The following is a 7,605-nucleotide window of genomic DNA, read 5'->3' as shown; positions in this document are numbered from 1 at the left end:
AAATAATGATAATAATTATAATAAAAGAAAGTAGTAACTGATATTTGCCTTAAATAAATAAGTCCTGAGTTTCATCCTCTTCACCAAGGAAAAGAAATGGGTTAACCAAATATTGAGGATGTTAAAAACCAAGCATGGAAAAATGGATAGATAGTCTGTATCTTTATGACTAGCCTTCAATAAAGGGGTTGCTATACTCCCCCCTGCTATCCAAATCCAGTCCACTACTTGCTTCTGTAAATAAAGTTTTACAGGAAAATGTAAGTCCTCTTTACATGTTGCCTGTGGCTGCTTTTCAACAATCAACCCCAAGCTGATGCTCAGACAGATTTTAGCACATCTGTGATCAGAAGTCTCAGAACCCCGACCCCAGCGTCCTAGCCTCCATGAGTCCCATAACCTGGCAACCCTTTGCATCACCATCATAGCCATGGGCAGTACACATATTCTCCCAGAATCCTCCCCAAGGTCCCCCCACTCAGGCCCTTCTTCCCACCCTTCTTGGAAAGCAAGCTCCCTCCACCTTCCATCCCTCTTTGATTAAACCACATGCTTCCTCCTAACCTGTTTGAAGCAGGCCTCCAAAAGGTTAGGTGGAAACATATTTCTGCACAAAAACATGTAAAGAGGGAAAGTGGTAGATGTTGGGAGTGAGCCAAAGGTCATCCCTGCACTGATAGCCATGACAACAGTAGCAGCAGGCAATATAGAAATGCATGGTGTGGGCCGGGTGTTGAGCAGAGTACCTCCCCTATATCATCTGACATAAACCCTGCAAAAACCCTAGAAGTAAACACTGTTAATATCTCTAGCTTCCACATGAAGTGACAGAAGTTCAGAGGAGATCCCCAAGACCCATAGAGCTGCTCAGAGGTGCAGATGTAACTTACCATGGATTGAGGATAGTTAGGCCCCTCCCAATGTCATGTTGGAATCTGATTGCCATAAAAGTGAGGGTGAAGCCTTGGACTAAAGAAGTTCACAGAGTAATAGGAAGTGGCCTTGTTTTTGATATGTTTGCTGTGGATAACCGTCATGTGTTTTTGCCACATTAGGATGCAGCTAGAAGGTCTTCACCAGATGCTGGTGCCAAGTTATTGGACATCCTAGATCCTTGAACATGAGTTAAATAAATGTTAGTCTTTTGGTTCTTTGGTTTTGATTTCATTTTACAATGAACTCAGTTTCAAGTATACTTTAATTTAATTTTTAATATATTTATTGGGAGGTGCAGTGCCATGGTATACAGGTAAAAGATAGACAACTTGTAGGAGTTGGTTCCCTTATTCTACCACATGGATCCAGTCAGGTTGTTAGGCCTGGTGACAAGTACCTTTACCCACTAAATCATTTCACTGGCCCTAACTTTTATTTATTCAGGTGTGTGTGTGTGTGTGTGTGTATGTGTGTGTGTGTGTACACATATGCCACAGCATGTATATGGAGTCGGGAGGACAACTTGCAGGATTCTGTTCTCTCCTTCCACCAGGTGGCTCCAGAGGATGGAACTCAGGTGGTCAGGCTTGGCAACAAATACCTTTTCCCACTAAGCCATCTCATTGGACCTCAGCTATTGGACAATAGCAGCAGAAAACACCCTAAGAGTTCCTAAACTCTTCTAATGCCAAGTCAGTGCCATGGGAATAATATGGCTAGCTTTGACATTACTTCTGACAGGCAAAGTCTCATTGGACTAAGAGAATCAGCTGCTAGGAGCAGCAGCTCCTCTTACTTGGTCCTGGGATACTACAACACTGTCCTCTCCAGCCTCAGAGTTCAAAGATCATACCTAGACTTAGCTTTCTTAAGGATATGCAAGGATCCAGAGCAGAAATGGCAACCAATAGTTGCTTCATTTTCCAAACTAGATCCACCTTTCCCTGTAGTCACTCACAGAAAGAGAACCATTGCATACATATCCAGAAGTCCCAACAAAATGACAATGTCACCTGACCAGGTCCATGAAAGCATCAGCTGTTGGGACAGTCTCATTCGGCACTCATGGTGCAGCCCCTCCTTGAAGTCTTTCCCAGGATGGATGATGATGTCCATTAGGATCCAGATGAAAACCGCAATGACTGTGATCACCATGTAGTACACAGGTGCCCGCATTCACATCCACCCTGTTGCCTTGTTGTCCAGGGATCCATACCTAGAAGAGAGATAATGCAGCCTGCAAAAGCACCCACTCCTTTTTCCCTCCTTGTGTTCCACCCATTCCATACCATCAGCTCAAAATCATTTACATCCCTTAACTGAAGATATCCACAAAAAACATGGTTCACCTTCTAATATGCTAAGAGTAGTCTACACAACCTCTTTTATGCTATTATGAATACATATATTATCAGGGAATATATTATTTGATTATAGTTTTTAAAGTGAATAAAGGGAGCTGGTAAGATTACTCAGTAGTGAAGAACACATACTGCTCTTAGAAGGAACGCAAACTCCAGTAGCAGCACAAATATTCTGTGGCTCACAACCACTTGTAACTCCAGCTCCAGGGTATCTGATGCCCCCTTCTGGCCTCCATGGGCACATGCATTCATGTGCACATACCCATATAGACATATGATTAAATAATAATAACAAAATAATTGTATAAAAGTAAATGACAGTTTTGTTTTGCTTTGAGATGAACTGAAGTACATGAGAGGAGAGGCATAGGTCATCTGCAAACACTACATCATTTTACAGAAAATGCTTCAACATCCTTCAGGTATTGGTGTCTATAGGGATCTTGAAACCAATTCCCTGGTGGTTCTACCAAGGGATGATTCAGTTTTTGATTCTCAAGCGAAAAACACATTTTTAAATGAAAATATTGCTCAAGAAATGAGTAACTGGGCCAGCACCCTGGACCTGACTCAAAACCAGTTTGCTCATTATCATAGATATGTTGTGGGGAAGCACACACACATGAATACATACCACTCCATTTAATTACTCCAAATAACTCCACCAATCACATTACCTCCCATTTACTCCAAGTCAACCTTTCAACCCTTCCGCTATACTGCACTATAAATATCACAATAATTGAAGTCTTCTTTCCATGGTCCACCAGAACTCTCAACTCCATTGAACCCACCCCTTTCTACAATTTGCCTGGATACTGTTCATGCTGTACTTTATATGTCCCCTACCAGGCCAATACAACCATCCAGCTGTTATGAGTTTGAAATAGGCCCTCCTCCAGAAAGGTCCCAGAACCCAGAAGCAGTCAATGATTAGCTGGTGCAGGGATTCAGATGAAGACCTAGGTGGTGGTGAGGGACACCTCCATGATGTTGCTCACACTTCAGGGACCCTCGCCAATGGGGCACACTGAGACACGAGCCTTCTTCAGAACACATGCCTTTGCTTAGCTTCCTTCCTGATTCTGTCCTTCTTCCCTCACTTCCTGGTGGGGTTTTCCCTCGATGAGGTTCTTGTGATCAGATCTACATGTCAGGCTTGGCTTCTGAGAAGCCCAACCTAAAAAAACAGCCTTGATCATTATTTCTGTCCCTAAACCCAAGGGTTGCTAAACATCACCTTTGGCCTAAATCAGGTGCACTATTTGCTTTTGAAACGAGTAGTTTCAATTGTTAACTCAAAATGATCTAGTACCACTAGGAAGAGAGACTCAATGGGGAAATTTATAGATCAGCTGGACCTGTGGCATGACTGGGGGAGTTGTCCAGATTACATTGATTGAAGGAGGAAGGCCATTCATTGTGTGTAGCACTATTATCTAGGCAAGGGATTCTATACTGTATACAGTGTAGAGATAGAACTTGATACAAACAAGCATGGGTCCATTTATTTTCTCTCTGCTTTTGGTTGTGGGTGGTTTATGATGAACTGCTTCAAGTTCCTATGTTGACTCCCCTGAATGGTGGACTCAAACCTGAACTGTGAGCCAAAATAAACCCTTTCTCCCCTAAGTTGCTTTTTTTGTCAAATATTTTATTGTAACAACATAAATGAAACCAGGGCAACAGCAATGCCCACTTGCTGACATATTGCCTAAACATGATCTTCTACTCCAGCATCAGAACTGCACCATTGCAATGAAGACCCAATGGCCCTGAAGGGAAAACATTTACTATCTAGAAGAAAAGGTGCTACTTAACCCATCCACAGCTCCTTCCCTCCCTCCACCCTCCATCCTGGCACCTCCATCCCAATCACTTCCTACATGTTCACCCACATTCCATCTATCATCTACCCCAGCTGCCTCCTCTAACCCTCCACAGCCATTCTTTCCCCTCTGGATACCCCAGAACAGGATGGGACTTTACCTCCAAGAACAAGTACAAGGAAGTTAGTGGGCTACATGGATCCTGAGACAGCAAGACTAAAGCAAGACCTGGGCACAGCTTGAATTGTTGAGTTGGGAAAGTGTGGGTGGGGAAGCCTGGGCACTTTTCTCAAGTGTGGGCTTGGAATGGGTACTGGAGATGCACAGTGCCTTGGAGTCTCACCTGTGCCAAGGCTGGAGACAATAAGGGTGAGCACCAACATCTGCAGCATCCTCATGAGCAGCTCACCAGGAAAAGAGAAGCTGTTGTGGGCACAAGGTGAATGCCAGGCTGACCACTAGAGCCGGAAAGGAAGGGCTCATGGAATGAACTATGAATCTTGACCCCAAGCAGTGTCTATCCATCTCTAAGAGTATAGTAGGGTGAGCAGTGACTATTCTATGAGGTGGATTTGTGTACATGGGTATTACATGGATTTGTGTGTGCATGTGTACATTCGTGCAAGTGTGTGTGTGTGTGTGTGTGTGTGTGTGTGTGTGTGTGTGTTTGTGAATATACAGATGTAGGTATTTGTGAGTGAGTGGTCATGTGTAAGAAGATGTATACATGCATAAGTGCATGTATGTGTGTGTGTGTGTGTGTGTGTGTGTGTAAGTATGTGTACATTTTTGTGAGCATGGGTATATGTGTGTGTGTGTGCGCATGATGAACATTTGTGTGAATGAATATGTGCATATAGTTTTGTGCACATGGATATATATGTGCATTGCATGCATTTGTGTGTGCATAGGTGTGTGTGTACATGTGCACATAGGTTCATATACAATGGTATGCACATGCATTTCTTGGTTGTGTCTATAAGTGTGGCTTTTGTGTCTGTGTTACCACTTTCTTTCTATTTTTTTAAGATTATGCGTACAGTGTTCTCCTGCGGGCCAGAAGAAGGTGCCAGACCTCATAACAGATGGTTGTGAGTCATTATGTGGGAATTGAACTCAGGACCTCTGGAAGAATAGCCAGTGCTCTTAACCACTGAGTCATCTCTCCAGCCCTATGTTATCACTTTCAAATATGGAAGTACATATGCAATTGGGCTTCTAAGCATGTAGATGTAAATGCATAGATGAGTGTGTGAAAGTATTCACAAAGTCTAACACAGCTGGCCATGGTATCCTTGGAATCCACACTGTCAAATTAATCAAGTACACAGGAAATATTTAGGGGGAAATTATCTGTTGAAAGCAGAAGGGGGGCTATTTGTGGAGAGAAAAGGGACCAGCAGAGGGTGACTAGGTAAGAGGGGGTGAAGGAAAAAGAATATGATCAAAGCACATTGTATATAGATATGAAGATGTCATGAGGAACCCATTATTTTATACAACCTACTCATAATTATTTAAGTTGTGTGTGTTGAACATGTAGAGATTTTTTTCTCCTATCAATATTCCCTAGACAATACAGTGTAACACCTATTTACCTAGCAGTTACATTACTTTGGGTATTACAAGTAACCTAGAGAGCAAGATAGCCACAGATGCTATACAAACACTACCCCATTTTATTTACATGCACAGATAACAAATGCTTGTGGATCCCCAAATCAATAGACAATCAAATTCCTTAAATAAAATGGGGTAGTGTTTGCCAGAACCAATCTCCCAAGTGTATGATGGATAGCTGCATATTTTTATGAACATTAGCACAGTTTATGTGACTGCACCTCTAAATTAAGGTATGTAAGATATATTCATATGTAAGATATATTTATCCTTCTCTGTATGTAGTCATAAAGTGCATGTCTGTTCAGTGTACTTGTGTATGCCTATACTCACACATGTGACATCACATCATGTTCAAATAGCTGTGTTCGCTTGTGTATGTATGTGTGCTCTCTAACTGAGTCCTCTGATTGGCTAGGGGACTTGTGAGATGAGAGCACCAGAGGGGTGGGGGTGGTTAATAGAAGTCCCGCCTCCCAGAAGCAGAGCTCACCAATGATCACAGCGCTGACTGTGACTATGATGAAGGCGATTCTGCGCAGAAAGCACAGAATGCTCCAGGGTCATGGTTCACAGATGCGGGCGCCTGCGCAGTGCTCTCTGCTGCCAACTGTCTTGAAGTCCCTGCAGATAGCCCACGCCACCCAGGCGCTGGCCGCTCTCCCTCAGGAACAGACTGTTGCCCGGGCAGCTCATTGAGTCTCTCCAAGGACTGAGGAGACCAGGTCTGGTGAGGGAGAAATCTGGCAAAGGAGTGGATAGGGTGGATGGGCGGGCACTGCAGCTCAGAAGTCAGGGGAGGGGCGATGCCCATGGACTACCTTACAGGGATGACTGACACCCTGCCCTGGATCAGATTCAGTTTTTATCCCAGCAGCAAAAGGTTAAGGTCTTCTGACCCAAACACCAGAGAGGTTGGTTAGAGAAAGTGTAGAAAACAAAATGCTGCACACCTTTCAGGTTTTCTGCATCCAGCCTCCTTCACTGAGATCATCCCAAGCAACTGGGAGCTGCTGCAGCTCTCCAACTAGAGTGCCACGCCTTTGCTGAACACCCACTGCATAAGAGCTCTTGAAAGGGCATCTTTGGCTAGTCCCCCTAATCACAATAGCTGAGCGTCCAGCCTGAAGACGCCCATAGTCGACGTTTCACAAGGACAAAATCAGCCAGTGCCTGGTAAACAGTGGCACCCAACTAATGTGCGTGACAAGGACAGCAGTGTTGTAAGGGAGGGGTCTCTGGGGAAGAAATGATGACACTTCCAGTCCCAGCTTGAGGTTCATGACCCTCTTTTGGAGAGAAACCTCAGACTTTGTGTCCCTTTTTCACGTGTCTGTATTTATTTATCCTTATTGACTTACTTTTTTAAAGAGAACCAAAACAGGATGATGTGTTTTCCATGAATTAAATAAAATGCACGTAATATAAAACCTGCCATGCTGTTTAGCAGCCATACACTTGGAAGTTACAAAACAGCTTAGAAACTGTGGCTTTTGACCCAGCCTTTGACAGCCTTGTAATATCAACTACTCTACAGGATGTGGGTGAAGGCAGTTTACAAGTTCAAGGCCAGCACCAGCAACTTTGTAGGACCCAAAATATAAAGTTAAAAAGAGTGCTACAGGGCAAGGAGTGGGAGATGGCTCACTGATTGAGGGTGCATATTGCTTCTGTAGAGGACCAGAGTTCCATTCCCAGCACCCATATCAGGCAGCTCAGAACTGCTATGCCCCCTTCTGGCCTCATTGGCACCTGCACTCACATGTACACACACACACACACACACACACACACACACACACACACACACACACACACTCAAACTGAAAATAAAATTCTCTTTTAAAGAAGGCCAG

The 7,605-nt window shown here is 43.8% G+C and overlaps 1 pseudogene; it reads right to left on the bottom strand.

Annotated features, from left to right (window-relative positions):
* Nucleotides 1-540: 540 nt before the first annotated feature.
* Nucleotides 541-6,445, bottom strand: LOC118575264 (annotated as a pseudogene).
* Nucleotides 6,446-7,605: the final 1,160 nt, after the last annotated feature.

This window comes from Onychomys torridus, unplaced genomic scaffold (genome assembly GCF_903995425.1).
Source record: "Onychomys torridus unplaced genomic scaffold, mOncTor1.1, whole genome shotgun sequence".
NCBI lineage: Eukaryota > Metazoa > Chordata > Mammalia > Rodentia > Cricetidae > Onychomys > Onychomys torridus.
Note: the sequence above shows the minus strand (reverse complement) of the source record. Positions and strands in the feature narration are given on the sequence as shown.